This window comes from Dendrobates tinctorius, unplaced genomic scaffold (assembly GCF_039654945.1).
Source record: "Dendrobates tinctorius isolate UK_male_01 unplaced genomic scaffold, ASM3965494v1 ptg000245l, whole genome shotgun sequence".
Classification (NCBI taxonomy): domain Eukaryota; kingdom Metazoa; phylum Chordata; class Amphibia; order Anura; family Dendrobatidae; genus Dendrobates; species Dendrobates tinctorius.
The window spans coordinates 8,890,508-8,910,929 of NW_027361912.1; the positions used below are offsets into that span (position 1 = coordinate 8,890,508).

Genomic DNA, 20,422 nt, shown 5'->3' on the forward strand with positions numbered 1-20,422 from the left:
ACCTCCTTCAATTGTGGTATGCTCCTCAGACAACTCCTCCAAAATTCTTAGCGCAGTCTGTTCATCTTCTGTAGGAAAAAGTTTATGTGTATCATTATTAAAGAAAAAACGTTTAAATAACAAGGAACGTGCAAAGACATGTAAATTTTTCACTATGGAAAAAATATCCGGACCAGAGGATGGGGAAAATGATAAACCCTTATACAATAATGAACAATCAAGGTCCGATAGTGTATGTTGGCTTAGATTAATTACCTTGTTCGCATCATAGTCCTTCTCACGGAACCGAGTCCTGTAGCGCTTATAGGGATGATAATCATGATTCCTAACCCGTTTATTGTTACTTCCTGATCGAGTTGTCATTGAGGAAGCTGATGTGTCTGATTGACTACTCAATGAAGATATGGACTGATTAGAGACAGCCCGTACCATCTGGCGCCCATTCATGGGTGCTTTTCTCCAATGGTATACGCCATTGGACTGATAATCCTTTGTATCTCGATTAATTTTGGAAGTCTGTGAATCACTGATTTTTTTGACTGCATTATCAATCGTCTTTTCCAATTCATTCTCAAATACCTTGATACGATCTTCTGACCCATTTCCACGTAACTCGGACAAGGTAGAATCAATTTTTTTGTCCAACTCATTAATCAGCCTCGTATTCAGCCCAATTAATAACTGCATCAGACTCCCAGAGCAAATGTTGCATGCCTCCTCCCACTCATTTATAAAAGACTGATCCTCAACCACAAATGTAGGTGTTACTCTTATCCTAAGGCCTCTAGGAATCATTTTACGTGCAATATACTTCTGTAAAAATGCACGGCTCCACCAAATCCTGGTACGTCGTAAAAGTAGAGTCTGTACTGAATCACAAAGACTTTCGAATCCATGATCACCAACCGGCTGACTGCAAGCACCATCACTGCCAAAGACCTGGTCTACCTGTCCCAGCCAGGTAATTTCTCTGGCCTTGTAGTCCATCCTTGTACGAGTAACACCTGTGCAAAACACAGAAAAATATGCATAAAATAAAATACTCATAAACACACTCAGACAGGAGGACATATTCCTGGCATAATAAATTACACCTAGATGCCTCCACTGAAGTGTTGGACCTAAATATAGATCAGTCGCTACTAGCAACTATGAAAAAGGGGGGGAGTGGAAACCACTCAGAAACGACCACAGATCCGATATAGAAAAATATATATCTTTATTGGGACATACAAACAGATCCTGAACAAAACAGTGCTAAGCGCACAGATTAAATCCACGCACCATGGAAAATACCGCAGGCCTCCCTAGAGCATACAGATAATACAGTCCAATAAGGACATAAAGCTCTCCTCACCAAATCGTATATACCATAGGGGCACTCTATTCCCTCTAACTGATTCATAGGTCAACCAGTCCTAATAATATAATATATACACATATCTATATAAAGTAAATAGATGAATATAAGCAAAACATATATGTGTATATACATAAACGCTAAATAGGGCAATAATGTAACAAGAACATATTGTCAAAAAGGCCGCTATAATGACGGCTAAAGGATACCATCAGCATATAACACCAAATGGTGATGTAACATCCTCATTATGATCATTACATAAATTGTAAAAAAGCCTTAGCAGGGAAATACAAAAAACGTTTGAGAGAAAATCTGTCACACCCTCACCCTCTATAACCATTGTGTGGTGACGATTGCTACCATGTTCAAAAATAAAGGCAGCAAAAAAAGGTAATTATTACCAAAATGAATGATGGTGAGAGAGGAGTCTCAGGGGAGACCATGCGTGTACCCCGACGCGCGTTTCGGAAGCTCGTCCTTCGTCAGGGGGCGTAACAAACAGCAGAGCCAGGACGCTAAAAAAGGGCCGTGACCGGAAATGAGGAGGCGTCAACCGGAAATGACGCATCCGTCGTTATGGAAACCAGGGACGCGACGCGGCGCCGGCGTCACCAGCACGTACCCGGCGTCAAGGTCGCCATGGCAACATACCGGAGGAGACGCCAGAAGCCGCGTCGCGGCCCCAGGCCACAACGCGCATGCGTACAGGTCAATCATCCTCCCCATTTGGCCGTACATGGATTCAATACAAAAGAATAGAACAAAACATAAAAAAATGAATGAAAAAATAGAAAAATAGAATAATCACATACCATGGGCACAATTAATAGCATAGAACATGAGAAACACCATTACATATTAATATGAAGTCTAGAACATATTATCCAATAACATCGTGGAAAGTCCTGATATACAAATTTGGACACAGACATCTCACGCATTACAGCATGAGTATACCTTAGGTACTATAGACATTAACACCGGTAATACCACAGACCATATACAGATTATCATATGATATATATATCCAAACTCATTCGTTCATAACACATTGAATAGCACATAAGACGAATTGTTCCATGGATTGTAGATATCGCACAGTGAGTAATGCATGATAAATAGTCGTGTCCACACAGATAAACAACTTAAGATCCAATGGTTCACCCGATATGACTCCACGATGTATAGTCTTGATATGATGGTATAGATGTCCCATACTGTATTGGACAAATGTCCAGACTTCAAATTCAGCTAAGAATGTTCTCCAATACATGACCCAATGCTGGAGTGAATATTAAATACGTGGCTCTCCACTGTTCTGCACCGCCTTATATCTCCTCTCTCATCTCTGTCTATCGCCCTACACGTCCCCTCCGTTCTACAAATGACCTAAGACTAACATCCCCCGTAATCCGAACCTCGCACCTCCGTCTCCAAGACTTCTCTCGTGCTGCTCCAGCTCTCTGGAATGCACTTCCCCAGACGATCAGACTGATACCTAGCCCTGACCTATTCAAGCGCGCTTTGAAAACCCATCTCTTCAAACAAGCCTATCACATCAACTACTCAGCAAGCTAACTTTGCCCTGTTCCCTCCTTCCAAATATTATTCTGAATCTGCACCCTACTATTCATCTGTCTCCACACCCTTCATGCACATGATAACTGCACTTGATACATGTCTATTGCACTTAAACACATGGGCTGATGACCGGATCATGCAGCTTTATATGAAAATCCCTATTATAATTGCCAGACCTGAATTAACAAGCATTTCTCACCTACTGTGTCCCCCCATTTCCTTGTAGATTGTAAGCTTGCGAGCAGGGACCTCACTCCTAATGTCATTGTTTGAATTGTCTTAACTTGTATTGAATTTATTGTCTGTACATGTCCCCGCTTAATTGTAAAGTGCTGCGGAATATGTTGGCGCTATATAAATAAAAAATTATTATTATTATTATTATTATTATTATTATCATGGCAGTTTACAGGGGAAAGTTTTCAATTACCAATAATCACGCCTCAGTTAAACCTCATTGGGCTACGATAATGCCACTGCGCAAAGATGAACCAACTGTGGTGATCAAGGGCTTCCCACTTCCAAGGCAGAACTTGTTTAAGCCATGTTGAGTTCCAAATCACCACTAGCCCTCCCACGCTGCTTCCAGGCATCCTGGGCTTCCTCATGCTAAGGGCTCAGGAAAAACAATTTTTGGCAATTATAGGCAGATTGCCTCACTCTCTCCTTCTGCTCCAGGAAACAAACATCAATCCACTGCTGTGAGAAGCAAGGCTTTTCTTCCATGCTGGCAGGAGCTAAGACTGTCATTTGCATACCATGGATTAAGTCTCCAGAGAAACCAACAAAAATTGCCAAAGCTGACTGTATTCCAAGTCATTATGGCGGGGTATTGGGAAACGTTTTCAATTAGCAATAATCACGCCTCGGTTAAACCTCATGGGCTACGATATTGCCACTGCGCAAAGTTGAAAGAACTGTTGTGACCAAGGCCTTCCCGCTTCCAAAGCAGAGCTTGTTTAAGCTATGGTGAGTTCCAAATCCTCACTAGCCCTCCCACACTGCTTCCAGGCATCCTGGGCTTCGGCATTCTAAGGGCTCAGTTAAGATGTAATTTTTGGCAATTACAGGTAGATCGCCTCACTCTCTTCTTCTGCTCCAGGCAGCAAACACCAACCCATTGCTTTGGGAAGCAAGGCTTCTCTTCCACACTGGAAGGAGCTAAGACAGTCATTTGCATACAATGGATTAAGTCTCCTGAGAGACCAAAAAAAATTGCAAAAGTTGACTGTATTTCAAGTAATCATGGCGGGGTATTGGGAAAAGTTTTCAATTACCAATAATCACGCCTCAGTTAAACCTCATTGGGCTACGATAATGCCACTGCGCAAAGATGAACCAACTGTGGTGATCAAGGGCTTCCCACTTCCAAGGCAGAACTTGTTTAAGCCATGTTGAGCTCCAAATCACCACTAGCCCTCCCACGCTGCTTCCAGGCATCCTGGGCTTCCTCATGCTAAGGGCTCAGGAAAAACAATTTTTGGCAATTACAGGCAGATTGCCTCACTCTCTCCTTCTGCTCCAGGAAACAAACATCAATCCACTGCTGTGAGAAGCAAGGCTTTTCTTCCACGCTGGCAGGAGCTAAGACTGTCATTTGCATACCATGGATTAAGTCTCCTGAGAGACCAACAAAAATTGCCAAAGCTGACTGTATTCCAAGTCATTATGGCGGGGTATTGGGAAAAGTTTTCAATTAGCAATAATCACGCCTTGTTTAAACCTCATGGGCAACGATATTGCCACAGCGCAAAGATGAAAGAACAGAAGTGACCAAGGGCTTCCCGCTTCCAAGGCAGAACATTTTAAGCTATGGTGAGTTCCAAATCACCACTAGCCCTCCAAGCTGCTTCCAGGCATCCTTGGCTTCCACATTCTAAGGGCTCAGTTAAGAAGTAATTTTTAGCAATTACAGGCAGATTGCCTCACTTTTGCCTTCTGCTCCAAGAAACAAACAACAATCCATTGCTGTGAGAAGCAAGGCTTTTCTTCCACACTGAGAGAACCTAAGACTGTCATTTGCATACCATAGATTAAGTCTCCTGAAAGACCAACAAAAATTGCCAAAGCTGACTGTATTTCAAGTCATCATGGTGGGGTATTGGGAAAAGTTTTCAATTAGCAATAATCACGCCTTGGTTAAATCTCATGGGCAACGATATTGCCACAGCGCAAAGATAAAAAAACAGAAGTGAAAAAGGGCTTCCCGCTTTCAAGGCAGAACATTTTAAGCCATGGTGAGTTCCAAATCACCACTAGCCCTCCACGCTGCTTCCAGGCATCCTTGGCTTACACATTCTAAGGGTTCAGTTAAGATGTAATTTTTGGCAATTACAGGCAGATTGCTTCACTTTCGCCTTCTGCTCCAAGAAACAAACATCAATCCATTGCTGTGAGAAGCAAGGCTTTCATTTCACACTGGGAGAAGCTAAGACTTTCATTTCCATACCATGGATTAAATCTCCTGAGAGACCAAAAAAAATTGCCAAATGTGACTGTATTTCAAGTCAACGTGGCAGGGTATTGGAAAAAGTATTGAATTAGCAATAATCACGCCTCGGTTAAACCTCATGGGCTACGATATTGCCACTGCGCAAAGATTAAGGAACAGAAGTGACCAAGGGCTTCCTGCTTCCAAGGCAGAACTTGTTTAAGCCATGGTGAGTTCCAAATCACCACTAGCCCTCCACGCTGCTTCCAGGCATCCTGGGCTTCCACATTCTGCGGGATCAGGAAAGATGAAATTTTTAGCAATTACTGGCAGATAGCCTCACTCTCGCCTTCTGCTCCAAGAAACAAACATCAATCCATTGCTGTGAGAAGCAAGGCTTTTCTGCCACACTGGGAGGAGCTAATACTTTCATTTGCATACCATGGATTAAGTCTCCTGAGAGACCAACAAAAATTGCCAAAGCTGACTGTATTTCAAGTCATCATGGCAGGGTATTGGGAAAAGTTTTCAATTAGCAATAATCACGCCTCGGTTAAACCTCATGGGCTACGATATTGCCACAGCGCAAAGATGAAAGAACAGAAGTGACCAAGGGCTAACCGCTTCCAAGGCAGAACTTTTTAAGCCATGGTGAGTTCCAAATCACCAATAGCCCTCCACGCTGATTCCAGGCATCCTGGGCTTCCACATTCTAAGGGCTCAGTTAAGATGTAATTTTTGGCAATTACAGGCAGATTGCCTCACTCTCGCCTTCTACTCCAAGAAACAAACATCAATCCATTCCTGTGAGAAGCAAGGCTTTTCTTCCACACTGGGAGGACCTAAGACTGTCATTTGCATACCACAGATTAAGTCTCCTGAGAGACCAACAAAAATTGCCAACGCTAACTATATTTCAAGTCATCATGGTGGGGTAATGCGAAAAGTTTTCAATTAACAATAATCACGCCTCGGTTAAACCTCATGGGCTACGATATTGTCACTGCGCAAAGTTAAAAGAACTGTTGTGACCAATGCCTTCCCTCTTCCAAAGCAGAGCTTGTTTAAGCTACGGTGAGTTACAAATTCTCACTAGCCCTCCCACACTGCTTCCAAGCATCCTGAGCTTCCACATTCTAAGGGCTCAGTTAAGATGAAATTTTAGGCAATTACAGGCAGATTGCCTCACTCTCTCCATCTGCTTCAGGCAACAAACATCAATCCATTGCTGTGAGAAGCAAGGCTTTTCTTCCATGCTGGGAGGAGCTAAGACTCTGTTATTTGCATACAATGGATTAAGTCTCCTGAGAGACCAACAAAAATTGCCAAAGCTGACTGTATTTCAAGTCATCATGGCGGGGTATTGGGAAAAGTTTTCAATTAGCAATAATCACGCCTCGGTTAAACCTCATGGGCTACGATATTGCCACTGCGCAAAGTTGAAAGAACTGTTGTGATCAATGCCTTCCTGCTTCCAAAGCAGAGCTTGTTTAAGCTACGGTGAGTTACAAATTCTCACTAGCCCTCCCACAAAGCTTCCAGGCATCCTGGGCTTCCACATTCTGAGGGCTCAGGAAAGATGTAATTTTTGGCAATTACAGGCAGATTGCCTCACTCTCGCCTTATGCTCCAAGAAACAAACATCAATCCATTGCTGTGAGAAGCAAGGCTTTTCTTCCACACTGGGAGAAGCTAAGAATGTCATTTGCATTCCATGAATTAAGTCTCCTGAGAGACCAACAAAAATTGCCAAAGCTGACTGTATTTCACGTCATCATGGCTGGGTATTGGGAAAAGTTTTCAATTAGCAATGATAAGCCTCGGTTAAACCTCATGGGCTACGATATTGCCACATCGCAAAGATGAAGGAACAGAAGTGATCAAGGGCTTCCCGCTTCCAAGGCAGAACTTGTTTAAGCTATGGTGAGTTCCAAATCACCACTAGCCCTCCCACGCTGCTTCCAGACATGCTGGGCTTCCACATGCTAAGGGATCAGGAAAAACAATTTTTGGCAATTACAGGCAGATTGCCTCACTCTCTCCTTCTGCTCCAGGAAACAAACATCAATCCACTGCTGTGAGAAGCAAGGCTTTTCTTCCATGCTGGCAGGAGCTAAGACTGTCATTTGCATACCATGGATTAAGTCTCCTGAGAGACCAACAAAAATTGCCAAAGCTGACTGTATTTCAAGTCATCATGGCGGGGTATTGGGAAAAGTTTTCAATAAGCAATAATCACGCCTTGGATAAACCTCATGGGCAACAATATTGCCACAGCGCAAAGATGAAAGAACAGAAGTGACCAAGGGCTTCCCGCTTCCAGGGCAGAACATTTTAAGCCATGGTGAGTTACAAATTCTCACTAGCCCTCCCACAAAGCTTCCAGGCATCCTGGGCTTCCACATTCTAAGGGTTCAGTTAAGATGTAATTTTTGGCAATTACAGGCAGATTGCCTCACTCTCGCCTTCTGCTCCAAGAAACAAACATCAATCCATTGCTGTGAGAAGCAAGGCTTTTCTTCCACACTGGGAGGACCTAAAGGGGTTTTACACTAAGCAATATCGCTAGCAATATCGCTAAAACGTCACTGGTTTTGTGACGTTATAGCGATATTGCTAGCGATATCGCTATGTGTGATACTTACCTCCGACTGGCTCCCCCGCTGCTCATCGCTGATCGCGCGAGAATGTCCGGCTCCATTTCTCGTCGGGCGCTTCCTGATGGGCTTCCTGCTGTGACGTCCAGCGATGCGTGGAAGCGGGCGGGAGGACGCCAGGATTGCTGTGTGTGAAAGGTAAGTATCGTCCGCTGCGTCGCTGCTGCATCGCTGTGAGATCATTCTGTATGAAAGCTCACTAGCGATCATTTAGCGATGCACCAGCGATCCTGACCGGGTCGGATCGCTGGTTGAATCGCAGGTGCATCGCTAAATGTAAAAGGGCCTTTAGACTGTCATTTACATACCATAGATTAAGTCTCCTGAGAGACCAACAAAAATTGCCAAAGCTGATTGTATTTCAAGTCATCATGATGGGGTATTGGGAAAAGTTATCAATTAGCAATAATCACGCCTCGGTTAAACCTCATAGGCTACGATATTGCCACTGTGCAAAGTTGAAAGAACTGTTGTGACCAATGCCTTCCTGCTTCCAAAGCAGAGCTTGTTTAAGCTATGGTGAGTTACAAATTCTCACTAGCCCTCCCACACTGCTTCCAGGCATTCTGAGCTTCCACATTCTAAGGGCTCAGTTAAGATGAAATTTTTGGCAATTACAGGCAGATTGCCTCACTCTCTCCTTCTGCTTCAGGCAACAAACATCAATCCATTGCTGTGAGAAGCAAGGCTATTCTTCCACGCTGGGAGGAGCTAAGACTCTGTTATTTGCATACCATAGATTAAGTCTCCTGAGAGACCAACAAAAATTGCCAAAGCTGACTGTATTTCAAGTCATCATGGCGGGGTATTGGGAAAAGTTTTCAATTAGCAATAATCACGCCTCGGTTAAACCTCATGGGCTACGATATTGTCACTGCACAAAGTTGAAAGAACTGTTGTGACCAATGCCTTCCCGCTTCCAAATCAGAGCTTGTTTAAGCTACAAATTCTCAATAGCCCTTCCACACTGCTTCCAGGCATCGTGAGCTTCCACATTCTAAGGGCTCAGTTAAGATGATATTTTTGGCCATTACAGGCAGATTGCCTCACTCTCTCCTTCTGCTCCAAGAAACAAACATCAATCCATTGCTGTGAGAAGCAAAGCTTTTCTTCCACACTGGGAGGACCTAAGACTGTCATTTGCATACCATAGATTAAGTCTCCTGAGAGACCAACAAAAATTGCCAAAGCTGACTGTATTTCAAGTCATCATGGCGGGGTATCGGGAAAAGTTTTCAATTAGCAATAATCACGCCTCGGTTAAACCTCATGGACTATGATCTTGCCACTGCGCAAAGTTGAAAGAACTGTTGTGACCAATGCCTTCCTGCTTCCAAAGCAGAGCTTGTTTAAGCTACGGTGAGTTACAAATTCTCACTAGCCCTCCCACACTGCTTCCAGGCATCCTGGGCTTCCACATTCTGAGGGCTCAGGAAAGATGTAATTTTTGGCAATTACAGGCAGATTGCCTCACTCTCGCCTTCTGCTCCAAGAAACAAACATCAATCCATTGCTGTGAGAAGCAAGGCTTTTCTTCCACACTGGGAGAAGCTAAGACTGTCATTTGCATTCCATGAATTAAGTCTCCTGAGAGACCAACAAAAATTGCCAAAGCTGACTGTATTCCAAGTCATTATGGCGGGGTATTGGGAAAAGTTTTCAATTAGCAATAATCACGCCTTGGATAAACCTCATGGGCAACAATATTGCCACAGCGCAAAGATGAAAGAACAGAAGTGACCAAGGGCTTCCCGCTTCCAGGGCAGAACATTTTAAGCCATGGTGAGTTACAAATCACCACTAGCCCTCCACGCTGCTTCCAGGCATCCTTGGCTTACACATTCTAAGGGTTCAGTTAAGATGTAATTTTTGGCAATTACAGGCAGATTGCCTCACTCTCGCCTTCTGCTCCAAGAAACAAACATCAATCCATTGCTGTGAGAAGCAAGGCTTTTCTTCCACACTGGGAGAACCTAAGACTGTCATTTACATACCATAGATTAAGTCTCCTGAGAGACCAACAAAAATTGCCAAAGCTGACTGTATTTCAAGTCATTATGGTAGGGTATTGGGAAAAGTTTTCAATTAGCAATAATCACACCTCGGTTAAACCTCATAGGCTACGATATTGCCACTACGCAAAGTTGAAAGAACTGTTGTGACCAATGCCTTCCTGCTTCCAAAGCAGAGCTTGTTTAAGCTATGGTGAGTTACAAATTCTCACTAGCCCTCCCACACTGCTTCCAGGCATTCTGAGCTTCCACATTCTAAGGGCTCAGTTAAGATGACATTTTTGGCAATTACAGGCAGATTGCCTCACTCTCTCCTTCTGCTCCAGGCAACAAACATCAATCCATTGCTGTGAGAAGCAAGGCTTTTCTTCCACGCTGGGAGGAGCTAAGACTCTGTTATTTGCATACAATGGATTAAGTCTCCTGAGAGACCAACAAAAATTGCCAAAGCTGACTGTATTTCAAGTCATCATGGCGGGGTATTGGGAAAAGTTTTCAATTAGCAATAATCACGCCTCGGTTAAACCTCATAGGCTACGATATTGCCACTGCGCAAAGTTGAAAGAACTGTTGTGACCAATGCCTTCCTGCGTCCAAAGCAGAGCTTGTTTAAGCTATGGTGAGTTACAAATTCTCACTAGCCCTCCCACACTGCTTCCAGGCATCCTGGGCTTCCACATTCTGAGGGCTCAGGAAAGATGTAATTTTTGGCAATTACAGGCAGATTGCCTCACTCTCGCCTACTGCTCCAAGAAACAAACATCAATCCATTGCTGTGAGAAGCAAGGCTTTTCTTCCACACTGGGAAGACCTAAGACTGTCATTTGCATACCATAGATTAAGTCTCCTGAGAGACCAACAAAAATTGCCAAAGCTGACTGTATTTCAAGTCATCATGGCGGGGTATTGGGAAAAGTTTTCAATTAGCAATAATCACGCCTCGGTTAAACCTCATGGACTATGATCTTGCCACTGCGCAAAGTTGAAAGAACTGTTGTGACCAATGCCTTCCTGCTTCCAAAGCAGAGCTTGTTTAAGCTACGGTGAGTTACAAATTCTCACTAGCCCTCCCACACTGCTTCCAGGCATCCTGGGCTTCCACATTCTGAGGGCTCAGGAAAGATGTAATTTTTGGCAATTACAGGCAGATTGCCTCACTCTCGCCTTCTGCTCCAAGAAACAAACATCAATCCATTGCTGTGAGAAGCAAGGCTTTTCTTCCACACTGGGAGAAGCTAAGACTGTCATTTGCATTCCATGAATTAAGTCTCCTGAGAGACCAACAAAAATTGCCAAAGCTGACTGTATTCCAAGTCATTATGGCGGGGTATTGGGAAAAGTTTTCAATTAGCAGTAATCACGCCTTGGATAAACCTCATGGGCAACAATATTGCCACAGCGCAAAGATGAAAGAACAGAAGTGACCAAGGGATTCCCGCTTCCAGGGCAGAACATTTTAAGCCATGGTGAGTTACAAATCACCACTAGCCCTCCACGCTGCTTCCAGGCATCCTTGGCTTACACATTCTAAGGGTTCAATTAAGATGTAATTTTTGGCAATTACAGGCAGATTGCCTCACTCTCGCCTTCTGCTCCAAGAAACAAACATCAATCCATTGCTGTGAGAAGCAAGGCTTTTCTTCCACACTGGGAGGACCTAAAGGGGTTTTACACTAAGCAATATCGCTAGCAATATCGCTAAAACGTCACTGGTTTTGTGACGTTATAGCGATATTGCTAGCGATATCGCTATGTGTGATACTTACCTCCGACCGGCTCCCCCGCTGCTCATCGCTGATCGCGTGAGAATGTCCGGCTCCATTTCTCGTCGGGCGCTTCCTGCTGGGCTTCCTGCTGTGACGTCCAGCGATGCGTGGAGGCGGGCGGGAGGACGCCAGGATCGCTGTGTGTGAAAGGTAAGTATCGTCCGCTGCGTCGCTGCTGCATCGCTGTGAGATCATTCTGTATGAAAGCTCACTAGCGATCATTTAGCGATGCACCAGCGATCCTGACCGGGTCGGATCGCTGGTTGAATCGCTGGTGCATCGCTAAATGTAAAAGGGCCTTTAGACTGTTATTTACATACCATAGATTAAGTCTCCTGAGAGACCAACAAAAATTGCCAAAGCTGACTGTATTTCAAGTCATCATGACGGGGTATTGGGAAAAGTTTTCAATTAGCAATAATCACGCCTCGGTTAAACCTCATAGGCTACGATATTGCCACTGCGCAAAGTTGAAAGAACTGTTGTGACCAATGCCTTCCTGCTTCCAAAGCAGAGCTTGTTTAAGCTATGGTGAGTTACAAATTCTCACTAGCCCTCCCACACTGCTTCCAGGCATTCTGAGCTTCCACATTCTAAGGGCTCAGTTAAGATGAAATTTTTGGCAATTACAGGCAGATTGCCTCACTCTCTCCTTCTGCTTCAGGCAACAAACATCAATCCATTGCTGTGAGAAGCTAGGCTATTCTTCCACACTGGGAGGAGCTAAGACTCTGTTATTTGCATACCATAGATTAAGTCTCCTGAGAGACCAACAAAAATTGCCAAAGCTGACTGTATTTCAAGTCATCATGGCGGGGTATTGGGAAAAGTTTTCAATTAGCAATAATCACGCCTCGGTTAAACCTCATGGGCTACGATATTGCCACTGCGCAAAGTTGAAAGAACTGTTGTGACCAATGCCTTCCTGCTTTCAAAGCAGAGCTTGTTTAAGCTACGGTGAGTTACAAATTCTCACTAGCCCTCCCACACTGCTTCCAGGCATCCTGGGCTTCCACATTCTGAGGGCTCAGGAAAGATGTAATTTTTGGCAATTACAGGCAGATTGCCTCACTCTCGCCTTCTGCTCCAAGAAACAAACATCAATCCATTGCTGTGAGAAGCAAGGCTTTTCTTCCACACTGGGAGAAGCTAACACTGTCATTTGCATTCCATGAATTAAGTCTCCTGAGAGACCAACAAAAATTGCCAAAGCTGACTGTATTCCAAGTCATCATGGCGGGGTATTGGGAAAAGTTTTCAATTAGCAATAATCACGCCTTGGATATACCTCATGGGCAACAATATTGCCACAGCGCAAAGATGAAAGAACAGAAGTGACCAAGGGCTTCCCGCTTCCAGGGCAGAACATTTTAAGCCATGGTGAGTTACAAATCACCACTAGCCCTCCACGCTGCTTCCAGGCATCCTTGGCTTACACATTCTAAGGGTTCAGTTAAGATGTAATTTTTGGCAATTACAGGCAGATTGCCTCACTCTCGCCTTCTGCTCCAAGAAACAAACTTCAATCCATTGCTGTGAGAAGCAAGGCTTTTCTTCCACACTGGGAGAACCTAAGACTGTCATTTACATAACATAGATTAAGTCTCCTGAGAGACCAACAAAAATTGCCAAAGCTGACTGTATTTCAAGTCATCATGGTGGGGTATTGGGAAAAGTTTTCAATTAGCAATAATCACGCCTCGGTGAAACCTCATAGGCTACGATATTGCCACTGCGCAAAGTTGAAAGAACTGTTGTGACCAATGCCTTCCTGCTTCCAAAGCAGAGCTTGTTAAAGCTATGGTGAGTTACAAATTCTCACTAGCCCTCCCACACTGCTTCCAGGCATTCTGAGCTTCCACATTCTAAGGGCTCAGTTAAGATGAAATTTTTGGCAATTACAGGCAGATTGCCTCACTCTCTCCTTCTGCTCCAGGCAACAAACATCAATCCATTGCTGTGAGAAGCAAGGCTATTCTTCCACGCTGGGAGGAGCTAAAACTCTGTTATTTGCATATCATAGATTAAGTCTCCTGAGAGACCAACAAAAATTGCCAAAGGTGACTGTATTTCAAGTCATCATGGCGGGGTATTGGGAAAAGTTTTCAATTAGCAATAATCCCGCCTCGGTTAAACCTCATGGGCTACGATATTGTCACTGCGCAAAGTTGAAAGAACTGTTGTGACCAATGCCTTCCCGCTTCCAAATCAGAGCTTGTTTAAGCTACGGTGAGTTACAAATTCTCAATAGCCCTTCCACACTGCTTCCAGGCATCCTGAGCTTCCACATTCTAAGGGCTCAGTTAAGATGAAATTTTTGGCCATTACAGGCAGATTGCCTCACTCTTTCCTTCTGCTTCAGGCAACAAACATCAATCCATTGTTGTGAGAATCTAGGCTTTTCTTCCACGCTGGGTGGAGGTAAGACTCTGTTATTTGCATACAATGGATTAAGTCTCCTGAGAGACCAACAAAAATTGCCAAAGCTGACTGTATTTCAAGTCATCATGGCGGGGTATTGGGAAAAGTTTTCAACTAGCAATAATCCCGCCTCGGTTAAACCTCATGGGCTACGATATTGCCACTGCGCAAAGTTGAAAAAACTGTTGTGACCAATGCCTTCCTGCTTCCAAAGCAGAGCTTGTTTAAGCTACGGTGAGTTACAAATTCTCACTACGCCTCCCACACTGCTTCCAGGCATCCTGGGCTTCCACATTCTGATGGCTCAGGAAAGTTGTAATTTTTGGCAATTACAGGCAGATTGCCTCACTCTCGCCTTCTGCTCCAAGAAACAAACATCAATCCATTGCTGTGAGAAGCAAGGCTTTTCTTCCACACTGGGAGGACCTAAGACTGTCATTTGCATACCATAGATTAAGTCTCCTGAGAGACCAACAAAAATTGCCAAAGCTGACTGTATTACAAGTCATCATGGCGGGGTATTGGGAAAAGTTTTCAATTAGCAATAATCACGCCTCGGTTAAACCTCATGGGCTATGATATTGTCACTGCACAAAGTTGAAAGAACTGTTGTGACCAATGCCTTCCCGCTTCCAAATCAGAGCTTGTTTAAGCTACGGTGAGTTACAAATTCTCAATAGCCCTTCCACACTGCTTCCAGGCATCCTGAGCTTCCACATTCTAAGGGCTCAGTTAAGATGAAATTTTTGGCCATTACAGGCAGATTGCCTCACTCTCTCCTTCTGCTCCAAGAAACAAACATCAATCCATTGCTGTGAGAAGCAAGGCTTTTCTTCCACACTGGGAGGACCTAAGACTGTCATTTGCATTCCATGAATTAAGTCTCCTGAGAGACCAACAAAAATTGCCAAAGCTGACTGTATTCCAAGTCATTATGGCGGGGTATTGGGAAAAGTTTTCAATTAGCAATAATCACGCCTTGGATAAACCTCATGGGCAACAATATTGCCACAGCGCAAAGATGAAAGAACAGAAGTGACCAAGGGCTTCCCGCTTCCAGGGCAGAACATTTTAAGCCATGGTGAGTTACAAATCACCACTAGCCCTCCACGCTGCTTCCAGGCATCCTTGGCTTACACATTCTAAGGGTTCAGTTAAGATGTAATTTTTGGCAATTACAGGCAGATTGCCTCACTCTCGCCTTCTGCTCCAAGAAACAAACATCAATCCATTGCTGTGAGAAGCAAGGCTTTTCTTCCACACTGGGAGAACCTAAGACTGTCATTTACATACCATAGATTAAGTCTCCTGAGAGACCAACAAAAATTGCCAAAGCTGACTGTATTTCAAGTCATCATCGTGGGGTATTGGGAAAAGTTTTCAATTAGCAATAATCACGCCTCGGTTAAACCTCATAGGCTACGATATTGCCACTGCGCAAAGTTGAAAGAACTGTTGTGACCAATGCCTTCCTGCTTCCAAAGCAGAGCTTGTTTAAGCTATGGTGAGTTACAAATTCTCACTAGCCCTCCCACACTGCTTCCAGGCATTCTGAGCTTCCACATTCTAAGGGCTCAGTTAAGATGAAATTTTTGGCAATTACAGGCAGATTGCCTCACTATCTCCTTCTGCTCCAGGCAACAAACATCAATCCATTGCTGTGAGAAGCAAGGCTTTTCTTCCACGCTGGGAGGAGCTAAGACTCTGTTATTTGCATACAACGGATTAAGTCTCCTGAGAGACCAACAAAAATTGCCAAAGCTGACTGTATTTCAAGTCATCATGGTGGGGTATTGGGAAAAGTTTTCAATTAGCAATAATCACGCCTCGGTTAAACCTCATGGACTATGATCTTGCCACTGCGCAAAGTTGAAAGAACTGTTGTGACCAATGCCTTCCTGCTTCCAAAGCAGAGCTTGTTTAAGCTACGGTGAGTTACAAATTCTCACTAGCCCTCCCACACTGCTTCCAGGCATTCTGAGCTTCCACATTCTAAGGGCTCAGTTAAGATGAAATTTTTGGCAATTACAGGCAGATTGCCTCACTCTCGCCTTCTGCTCCAAGAAACAAACATCAATCCATAGCTGTGAGAAGCAAGGCTTTTCTTCCACGCTGGGAGGAGCTAAGACTCTGTTATTTGCATACAATGGATTAAGTCTCCTGAGAGACCAACAAAAAATGCCAAAGCTGACTGTATTTCAAGTCATCATGGCGGGGTATTGGGAAAAGTTTTCAATTAGCAATAATCACGCCTCGGTTAAACCTCATAGGCTACGATATTGCCACTGCGCAAAGTTGAAAGAACTGTTGTGACCAATGCCTTCCTGCATCCAAAGCAGAGCTTGTTTAAGCTATGGTGAGTTACAAATTCTCACTAGCCCTCCCACACTGCTTCCAGGCATTCTGAGCTTCCACATTCTAAGGGATCAGTTAAGATGAAATTTTTGGCAATTACAGGCAGATTGCCTCACTCTCTCCTTCTGCTCCAGGCAACAAACATCAATCCATTGCTGTGAGAAGCAAGGCTATACTTCCACGCTGGGAGGAGCTAAGACTCTGTTATTTGCATACCATAGATTAAGTCTCCTGAGAGACCAACAAAAATTGCCAAAGCTGACTGTATTTCAAGTCATCATGGCGGGGTATTGGGAAAAGTTTTCAATTAGCAATAATCGCGCCTCGGTTAAACCTCATGGGCTACGATATTGCCACTGCGCAAAGTTGAAAGAAATGTTATGACCAATGCCTTCCTGCTTTCAAAGCAGAGCTTGTTTAAGCTACGGTGAGTTACAAATTCTCACTAGCCCTCCCACACTGCTTCCAGGCATCCTGGGCTTCCACATTCTGAGGGCTCAGGAAAGATGTAATTTTTGGCAATTACAGGCAGATTGCCTCACTCTCGCCTTATGCTCCAAGAAACAAACATCAATCCATTGCTGTGAGAAGCAAGGCTTTTCTTCCACACTGGGAGAAGCTAAGACTGTCATTTGCATTCCATGAATTACGTCTCCTGAGAGACCAACAAAAATTGCCAAAGCTGACTGTATTTCACGTCATCATGGCGGGGTATTGGGAAAAATTTTCAATTAGCAATGATAAGCCTCGGTTAAACCTCATAGGCTACGATATTGCCACATCGCAAAGATGAAGTAACAGAAGTGATCAAGGGCTTCCCGCTTCCAAGGCAGAACTTGTTTAAGCTATGGTGAGTTCCAAATCACCACTAGCCCTCCCACGCTGCTTCCAGACATGCTGGGCTTCCACATGCTAAGGGATCAGGAAAAACAATTTTTGGCAATTACAGGCAGATTGCCTCACTCTCTCCTTCTGCTCCAGGAAACACACATCAATCCACTGCTGTGAGAAGCAAGGCTTTTCTTCCAAGCTGGCAGGAGCTAAGACTGTCATTTGCATACCATGGATTAAGTCTCCTGAGAGACCAACAAAAATTGCCAAAGCTGACTGTATTTCAAGTCATCATGGCGGGGTATTGGGAAAAGTTTTCAATAAGCAATAATCACGCCTTGGATAAACCTCATGGGCAACAATATTGCCACAGCGCAAAGATGAAAGAACAGAAGTGACCAAGGGCTTCCCGCTTCCAGGGCAGAACATTTTAAGCCATGGTGAGTTACAAATCACCACTAGCCCTCCACGCTGCTTCCAGGCATCCTTGGCTTACACATTCTAAGGGTTCAGTTAAGATGTAATTTTTGGCAATTACAGGCAGATTTCCTCACTCTCGCCTTCTGCTCCAAGAAACAAACATCAATCCATTGCTGTGAGAAGCAAGGCTTTTCTTCCACACTGGGATGACCTAAAGGGGTTTTACACTAAGCAATATCGCTAGCAATATCGCTAAAACGTCACTGGTTTTGTGACGTTATAGCGATATTGCTAGCGATATCGCTATGTGTGATACTTACCTCCGACCGGCTCCCCCGCTGCTCATCGCTGATCGCGCGAGAATGTCCGGCTCCATTTCTCGTCGGGCGCTTCCTGCTGGGCTTCCTGCTGTGACGTCCAGCGATGCGTGGAGGCGGGCGGGAGGACGCCAGGATCGCTGTGTGTGAAAGGTAAGTATCGTCCGCTGCGTCGCTGCTGCATCGCTGTGAGATCATTCTGTATGAAAGCTCACTAGCGATCATTTAGCGATGCACCAGCGATCCTGACCGGGTCGGATCGCTGGTTGAATCGCTGGTGCATCGCTAAATGTAAAAGGGCCTTTAGACTGTCATTTACATACCATAGATTAAGTCTCCTGAGAGACCAACAAAAATTGCCAAAGCTGACTGTATTTCAAGTCATCATGACGGGTTATTGGGAAAAGTTTTCAATTAGCAATAATCACGCCTCGGTTAAACCTCATAGGCTACGATATTGCCACTGCGCAAAGTTGAAAGAACTGTTGTGACCAATGCCTTCCTGCTTCCAAAGCAGAGCTTGTTTAAGCTATGGTGAGTTACAAATTCTCACTAGCCCTCCCACACTGCTTCCAGGCATTCTGAGCTTCCACATTCTAAGGGCTCAGTTAAGATGAAATTTTTGGCAATTACAGGCAGATTGCCTCACTCTCTCCTTCTGCTTCAGGCAACAAACATCAATCCATTGCTGTGAGAAGCAAGGCTATTCTTCCACGCTGGGAGGAGCTAAGACTCTGTTATTTGCATACCATAGATTAAGTCTCCTGAGAGACCAACAAAAATTGCCAAAGCTGACTGTATTTCAAGTCATCATGGCGGGGTATTGGGAAAAGTTTTCAATTAGCAATAATCACGCCTCGGTTAAACCTCATGGGCTACGATATTGACACTGCGCAAAGTTGAAAGAACTGTTGTGACCAATGCCTTCCTGCTTTCAAAGCAGAGCTTGTTTAAGCTACGGTGAGTTACAAATTCTCACTAGCCCTCCCACACTGCTTCCAGGCATCCTGGGCTTCCACATTCTGAGGGCTCAGGAAAGATGTAATTTTTGGCAATTACAGGCAGATTGCCTCACTCTCGCCTTCTGCTCCAAGAAACAAACATCAATCCATTGCTGTGAGAAGCAAGGCTTTTCTTCCACACTGGGAGAAGCTAAGACTGTCATTTGCATTCCATGAATTAAGTCTCCTGAGAGACCAACAAAAATTGCCAAAGCTGACTGTATTCCAAGTCATCATGGCGGGGTATTGGGAAAAGTTTTCAATTAGCAATAATCACGCCTTGGATATACCTCATGGGCAACAATATTGCCACTGCGCAAAGATGAAAGAACAGAAGTGACCAAGGGCTTCCCGATTCCAGGGCAGAACATTTTAAGCCATGGTGAGTTACAAATCACCACTAGCCCTCCACGCTGCTTCCAGGCATCCTTGGCTTACACATTCTAAGGGTTCAGTTAAGATGTAATTTTTGGCAATTACAGGCAGATTGCCTCACTCTCGCCTTCTGCTCCAAGAAACAAACTTCAATCCATTGCTGTGAGAAGCAAGGCTTTTCTTCCACACTGGGAGAACCTAAGACTGTCATTTACATAACATAGATTAAGTCTCCTGAGAGACCAACAAAAATTGCCAAAGCTGACTGTATTTCAAGTCATCATGGTGGGGTATTGGGAAAAGTTTTCAATTAGCAATAATCACGCCTCGGTGAAACCTCATAGGCTACGATATTGCCACTGCGCAAAGTTGAAAGAACTGTTGTGACCAATGCCTTCCTGCTTCCAAAGCAGAGCTTGTTAAAGCTATGGTGAGTTACAAATTCTCACTAGCCCTCCCACACTGCTTCCAGGCATTCTGAGCTTCCACATTCTAAGGGCTCAGTTAAGATGAAATTTTTGGCAATTACAGGCAGATTGCCTCACTCTCTCCTTCTGCTCCAGGCAACAAACATCAATCCATTGCTGTGAGAAGCAAGACTATTCTTCCACGCTGGGAGGAGCTAAAACTCTGTTATTTGCATATCATAGATTAAGTCTCCTGAGAGACCAACAAAAATTGCCAAAGGTGACTGTATTTCAAGTAATCATGGCGGGGTATTGGAAAAAGTTTTCAATTAGCAATAATCACGCCTCGGTTAAACCTCGTGGGCTACGATATTGTCACTGCACAAAGTTGAAAGAACTGTTGTGACCAATGCCTTCCCGCTTCCAAATCAGAGCTTGTTTAAGCTACGGTGAGTTACAAATTCTCAATAGCCCTTCCACACTGC

At 44.2% G+C, this 20,422-nt stretch overlaps 37 non-coding genes and 1 pseudogene across 37 annotated transcripts; all 38 read right to left on the bottom strand.

Annotated features, from left to right (window-relative positions):
• Nucleotides 1–3,283: 3,283 nt before the first annotated feature.
• On the bottom strand, nucleotides 3,284–3,432 carry LOC141062755 (U4 spliceosomal RNA; annotated as a pseudogene).
• A 281-nt stretch (nucleotides 3,433–3,713) lies between these two features.
• On the bottom strand, nucleotides 3,714–3,854 carry LOC141061773 (U4 spliceosomal RNA). The gene has a single exon (XR_012223603.1). It is a non-coding gene; the product is annotated as a U4 spliceosomal RNA (small nuclear RNA).
• A 283-nt stretch (nucleotides 3,855–4,137) lies between these two features.
• On the bottom strand, nucleotides 4,138–4,279 carry LOC141062638 (U4 spliceosomal RNA). The gene has a single exon (XR_012224386.1). It is a non-coding gene; the product is annotated as a U4 spliceosomal RNA (small nuclear RNA).
• A 281-nt stretch (nucleotides 4,280–4,560) lies between these two features.
• On the bottom strand, nucleotides 4,561–4,701 carry LOC141062226 (U4 spliceosomal RNA). The gene has a single exon (XR_012224014.1). It is a non-coding gene; the product is annotated as a U4 spliceosomal RNA (small nuclear RNA).
• A 281-nt stretch (nucleotides 4,702–4,982) lies between these two features.
• Nucleotides 4,983–5,123, bottom strand: LOC141062260 (U4 spliceosomal RNA). The gene has a single exon (XR_012224045.1). It is a non-coding gene; the product is annotated as a U4 spliceosomal RNA (small nuclear RNA).
• Nucleotides 5,124–5,404: 281 nt separating this feature from the next.
• On the bottom strand, nucleotides 5,405–5,545 carry LOC141062504 (U4 spliceosomal RNA). The gene has a single exon (XR_012224265.1). It is a non-coding gene; the product is annotated as a U4 spliceosomal RNA (small nuclear RNA).
• Nucleotides 5,546–5,827: 282 nt separating this feature from the next.
• Nucleotides 5,828–5,968, bottom strand: LOC141062997 (U4 spliceosomal RNA). The gene has a single exon (XR_012224690.1). It is a non-coding gene; the product is annotated as a U4 spliceosomal RNA (small nuclear RNA).
• A 281-nt stretch (nucleotides 5,969–6,249) lies between these two features.
• On the bottom strand, nucleotides 6,250–6,390 carry LOC141062341 (U4 spliceosomal RNA). The gene has a single exon (XR_012224117.1). It is a non-coding gene; the product is annotated as a U4 spliceosomal RNA (small nuclear RNA).
• Nucleotides 6,391–6,675: 285 nt separating this feature from the next.
• Nucleotides 6,676–6,816, bottom strand: LOC141062003 (U4 spliceosomal RNA). Its single transcript, XR_012223812.1, has one exon. It is a non-coding gene; the product is annotated as a U4 spliceosomal RNA (small nuclear RNA).
• Nucleotides 6,817–7,099: 283 nt separating this feature from the next.
• LOC141062588 (U4 spliceosomal RNA) lies at nucleotides 7,100–7,239 on the bottom strand. Its single transcript, XR_012224341.1, has one exon. It is a non-coding gene; the product is annotated as a U4 spliceosomal RNA (small nuclear RNA).
• A 281-nt stretch (nucleotides 7,240–7,520) lies between these two features.
• Nucleotides 7,521–7,661, bottom strand: LOC141061751 (U4 spliceosomal RNA). Its single transcript, XR_012223583.1, has one exon. It is a non-coding gene; the product is annotated as a U4 spliceosomal RNA (small nuclear RNA).
• Nucleotides 7,662–8,351: 690 nt separating this feature from the next.
• On the bottom strand, nucleotides 8,352–8,492 carry LOC141062415 (U4 spliceosomal RNA). The gene has a single exon (XR_012224185.1). It is a non-coding gene; the product is annotated as a U4 spliceosomal RNA (small nuclear RNA).
• A 285-nt stretch (nucleotides 8,493–8,777) lies between these two features.
• On the bottom strand, nucleotides 8,778–8,918 carry LOC141060869 (U4 spliceosomal RNA). The gene has a single exon (XR_012222784.1). It is a non-coding gene; the product is annotated as a U4 spliceosomal RNA (small nuclear RNA).
• A 273-nt stretch (nucleotides 8,919–9,191) lies between these two features.
• Nucleotides 9,192–9,332, bottom strand: LOC141061203 (U4 spliceosomal RNA). The gene has a single exon (XR_012223086.1). It is a non-coding gene; the product is annotated as a U4 spliceosomal RNA (small nuclear RNA).
• A 283-nt stretch (nucleotides 9,333–9,615) lies between these two features.
• LOC141061879 (U4 spliceosomal RNA) lies at nucleotides 9,616–9,756 on the bottom strand. Its single transcript, XR_012223699.1, has one exon. It is a non-coding gene; the product is annotated as a U4 spliceosomal RNA (small nuclear RNA).
• Nucleotides 9,757–10,037: 281 nt separating this feature from the next.
• Nucleotides 10,038–10,178, bottom strand: LOC141062149 (U4 spliceosomal RNA). Its single transcript, XR_012223944.1, has one exon. It is a non-coding gene; the product is annotated as a U4 spliceosomal RNA (small nuclear RNA).
• A 285-nt stretch (nucleotides 10,179–10,463) lies between these two features.
• Nucleotides 10,464–10,604, bottom strand: LOC141061183 (U4 spliceosomal RNA). The gene has a single exon (XR_012223068.1). It is a non-coding gene; the product is annotated as a U4 spliceosomal RNA (small nuclear RNA).
• Nucleotides 10,605–10,887: 283 nt separating this feature from the next.
• On the bottom strand, nucleotides 10,888–11,028 carry LOC141061103 (U4 spliceosomal RNA). Its single transcript, XR_012222996.1, has one exon. It is a non-coding gene; the product is annotated as a U4 spliceosomal RNA (small nuclear RNA).
• A 283-nt stretch (nucleotides 11,029–11,311) lies between these two features.
• On the bottom strand, nucleotides 11,312–11,452 carry LOC141062192 (U4 spliceosomal RNA). The gene has a single exon (XR_012223983.1). It is a non-coding gene; the product is annotated as a U4 spliceosomal RNA (small nuclear RNA).
• Nucleotides 11,453–12,141: 689 nt separating this feature from the next.
• Nucleotides 12,142–12,282, bottom strand: LOC141062798 (U4 spliceosomal RNA). The gene has a single exon (XR_012224510.1). It is a non-coding gene; the product is annotated as a U4 spliceosomal RNA (small nuclear RNA).
• Nucleotides 12,283–12,567: 285 nt separating this feature from the next.
• Nucleotides 12,568–12,708, bottom strand: LOC141062016 (U4 spliceosomal RNA). The gene has a single exon (XR_012223823.1). It is a non-coding gene; the product is annotated as a U4 spliceosomal RNA (small nuclear RNA).
• Nucleotides 12,709–12,991: 283 nt separating this feature from the next.
• On the bottom strand, nucleotides 12,992–13,132 carry LOC141061695 (U4 spliceosomal RNA). Its single transcript, XR_012223532.1, has one exon. It is a non-coding gene; the product is annotated as a U4 spliceosomal RNA (small nuclear RNA).
• Nucleotides 13,133–13,413: 281 nt separating this feature from the next.
• On the bottom strand, nucleotides 13,414–13,554 carry LOC141060943 (U4 spliceosomal RNA). Its single transcript, XR_012222851.1, has one exon. It is a non-coding gene; the product is annotated as a U4 spliceosomal RNA (small nuclear RNA).
• A 285-nt stretch (nucleotides 13,555–13,839) lies between these two features.
• Nucleotides 13,840–13,980, bottom strand: LOC141061466 (U4 spliceosomal RNA). Its single transcript, XR_012223325.1, has one exon. It is a non-coding gene; the product is annotated as a U4 spliceosomal RNA (small nuclear RNA).
• A 285-nt stretch (nucleotides 13,981–14,265) lies between these two features.
• LOC141062952 (U4 spliceosomal RNA) lies at nucleotides 14,266–14,406 on the bottom strand. Its single transcript, XR_012224649.1, has one exon. It is a non-coding gene; the product is annotated as a U4 spliceosomal RNA (small nuclear RNA).
• Nucleotides 14,407–14,689: 283 nt separating this feature from the next.
• Nucleotides 14,690–14,830, bottom strand: LOC141062824 (U4 spliceosomal RNA). The gene has a single exon (XR_012224534.1). It is a non-coding gene; the product is annotated as a U4 spliceosomal RNA (small nuclear RNA).
• A 283-nt stretch (nucleotides 14,831–15,113) lies between these two features.
• Nucleotides 15,114–15,254, bottom strand: LOC141061881 (U4 spliceosomal RNA). Its single transcript, XR_012223701.1, has one exon. It is a non-coding gene; the product is annotated as a U4 spliceosomal RNA (small nuclear RNA).
• Nucleotides 15,255–15,535: 281 nt separating this feature from the next.
• LOC141061595 (U4 spliceosomal RNA) lies at nucleotides 15,536–15,676 on the bottom strand. The gene has a single exon (XR_012223442.1). It is a non-coding gene; the product is annotated as a U4 spliceosomal RNA (small nuclear RNA).
• Nucleotides 15,677–15,961: 285 nt separating this feature from the next.
• Nucleotides 15,962–16,102, bottom strand: LOC141061615 (U4 spliceosomal RNA). The gene has a single exon (XR_012223460.1). It is a non-coding gene; the product is annotated as a U4 spliceosomal RNA (small nuclear RNA).
• Nucleotides 16,103–16,387: 285 nt separating this feature from the next.
• Nucleotides 16,388–16,528, bottom strand: LOC141060958 (U4 spliceosomal RNA). Its single transcript, XR_012222865.1, has one exon. It is a non-coding gene; the product is annotated as a U4 spliceosomal RNA (small nuclear RNA).
• A 285-nt stretch (nucleotides 16,529–16,813) lies between these two features.
• On the bottom strand, nucleotides 16,814–16,954 carry LOC141061409 (U4 spliceosomal RNA). Its single transcript, XR_012223273.1, has one exon. It is a non-coding gene; the product is annotated as a U4 spliceosomal RNA (small nuclear RNA).
• A 283-nt stretch (nucleotides 16,955–17,237) lies between these two features.
• Nucleotides 17,238–17,377, bottom strand: LOC141062524 (U4 spliceosomal RNA). Its single transcript, XR_012224283.1, has one exon. It is a non-coding gene; the product is annotated as a U4 spliceosomal RNA (small nuclear RNA).
• Nucleotides 17,378–17,658: 281 nt separating this feature from the next.
• Nucleotides 17,659–17,799, bottom strand: LOC141061752 (U4 spliceosomal RNA). Its single transcript, XR_012223584.1, has one exon. It is a non-coding gene; the product is annotated as a U4 spliceosomal RNA (small nuclear RNA).
• A 689-nt stretch (nucleotides 17,800–18,488) lies between these two features.
• Nucleotides 18,489–18,629, bottom strand: LOC141062794 (U4 spliceosomal RNA). Its single transcript, XR_012224506.1, has one exon. It is a non-coding gene; the product is annotated as a U4 spliceosomal RNA (small nuclear RNA).
• A 285-nt stretch (nucleotides 18,630–18,914) lies between these two features.
• LOC141060923 (U4 spliceosomal RNA) lies at nucleotides 18,915–19,055 on the bottom strand. Its single transcript, XR_012222833.1, has one exon. It is a non-coding gene; the product is annotated as a U4 spliceosomal RNA (small nuclear RNA).
• A 283-nt stretch (nucleotides 19,056–19,338) lies between these two features.
• LOC141061545 (U4 spliceosomal RNA) lies at nucleotides 19,339–19,479 on the bottom strand. Its single transcript, XR_012223396.1, has one exon. It is a non-coding gene; the product is annotated as a U4 spliceosomal RNA (small nuclear RNA).
• A 281-nt stretch (nucleotides 19,480–19,760) lies between these two features.
• Nucleotides 19,761–19,901, bottom strand: LOC141060944 (U4 spliceosomal RNA). Its single transcript, XR_012222852.1, has one exon. It is a non-coding gene; the product is annotated as a U4 spliceosomal RNA (small nuclear RNA).
• Nucleotides 19,902–20,186: 285 nt separating this feature from the next.
• LOC141062044 (U4 spliceosomal RNA) lies at nucleotides 20,187–20,327 on the bottom strand. The gene has a single exon (XR_012223848.1). It is a non-coding gene; the product is annotated as a U4 spliceosomal RNA (small nuclear RNA).
• Between the last annotated feature and the right edge of the window lie 95 nt (nucleotides 20,328–20,422).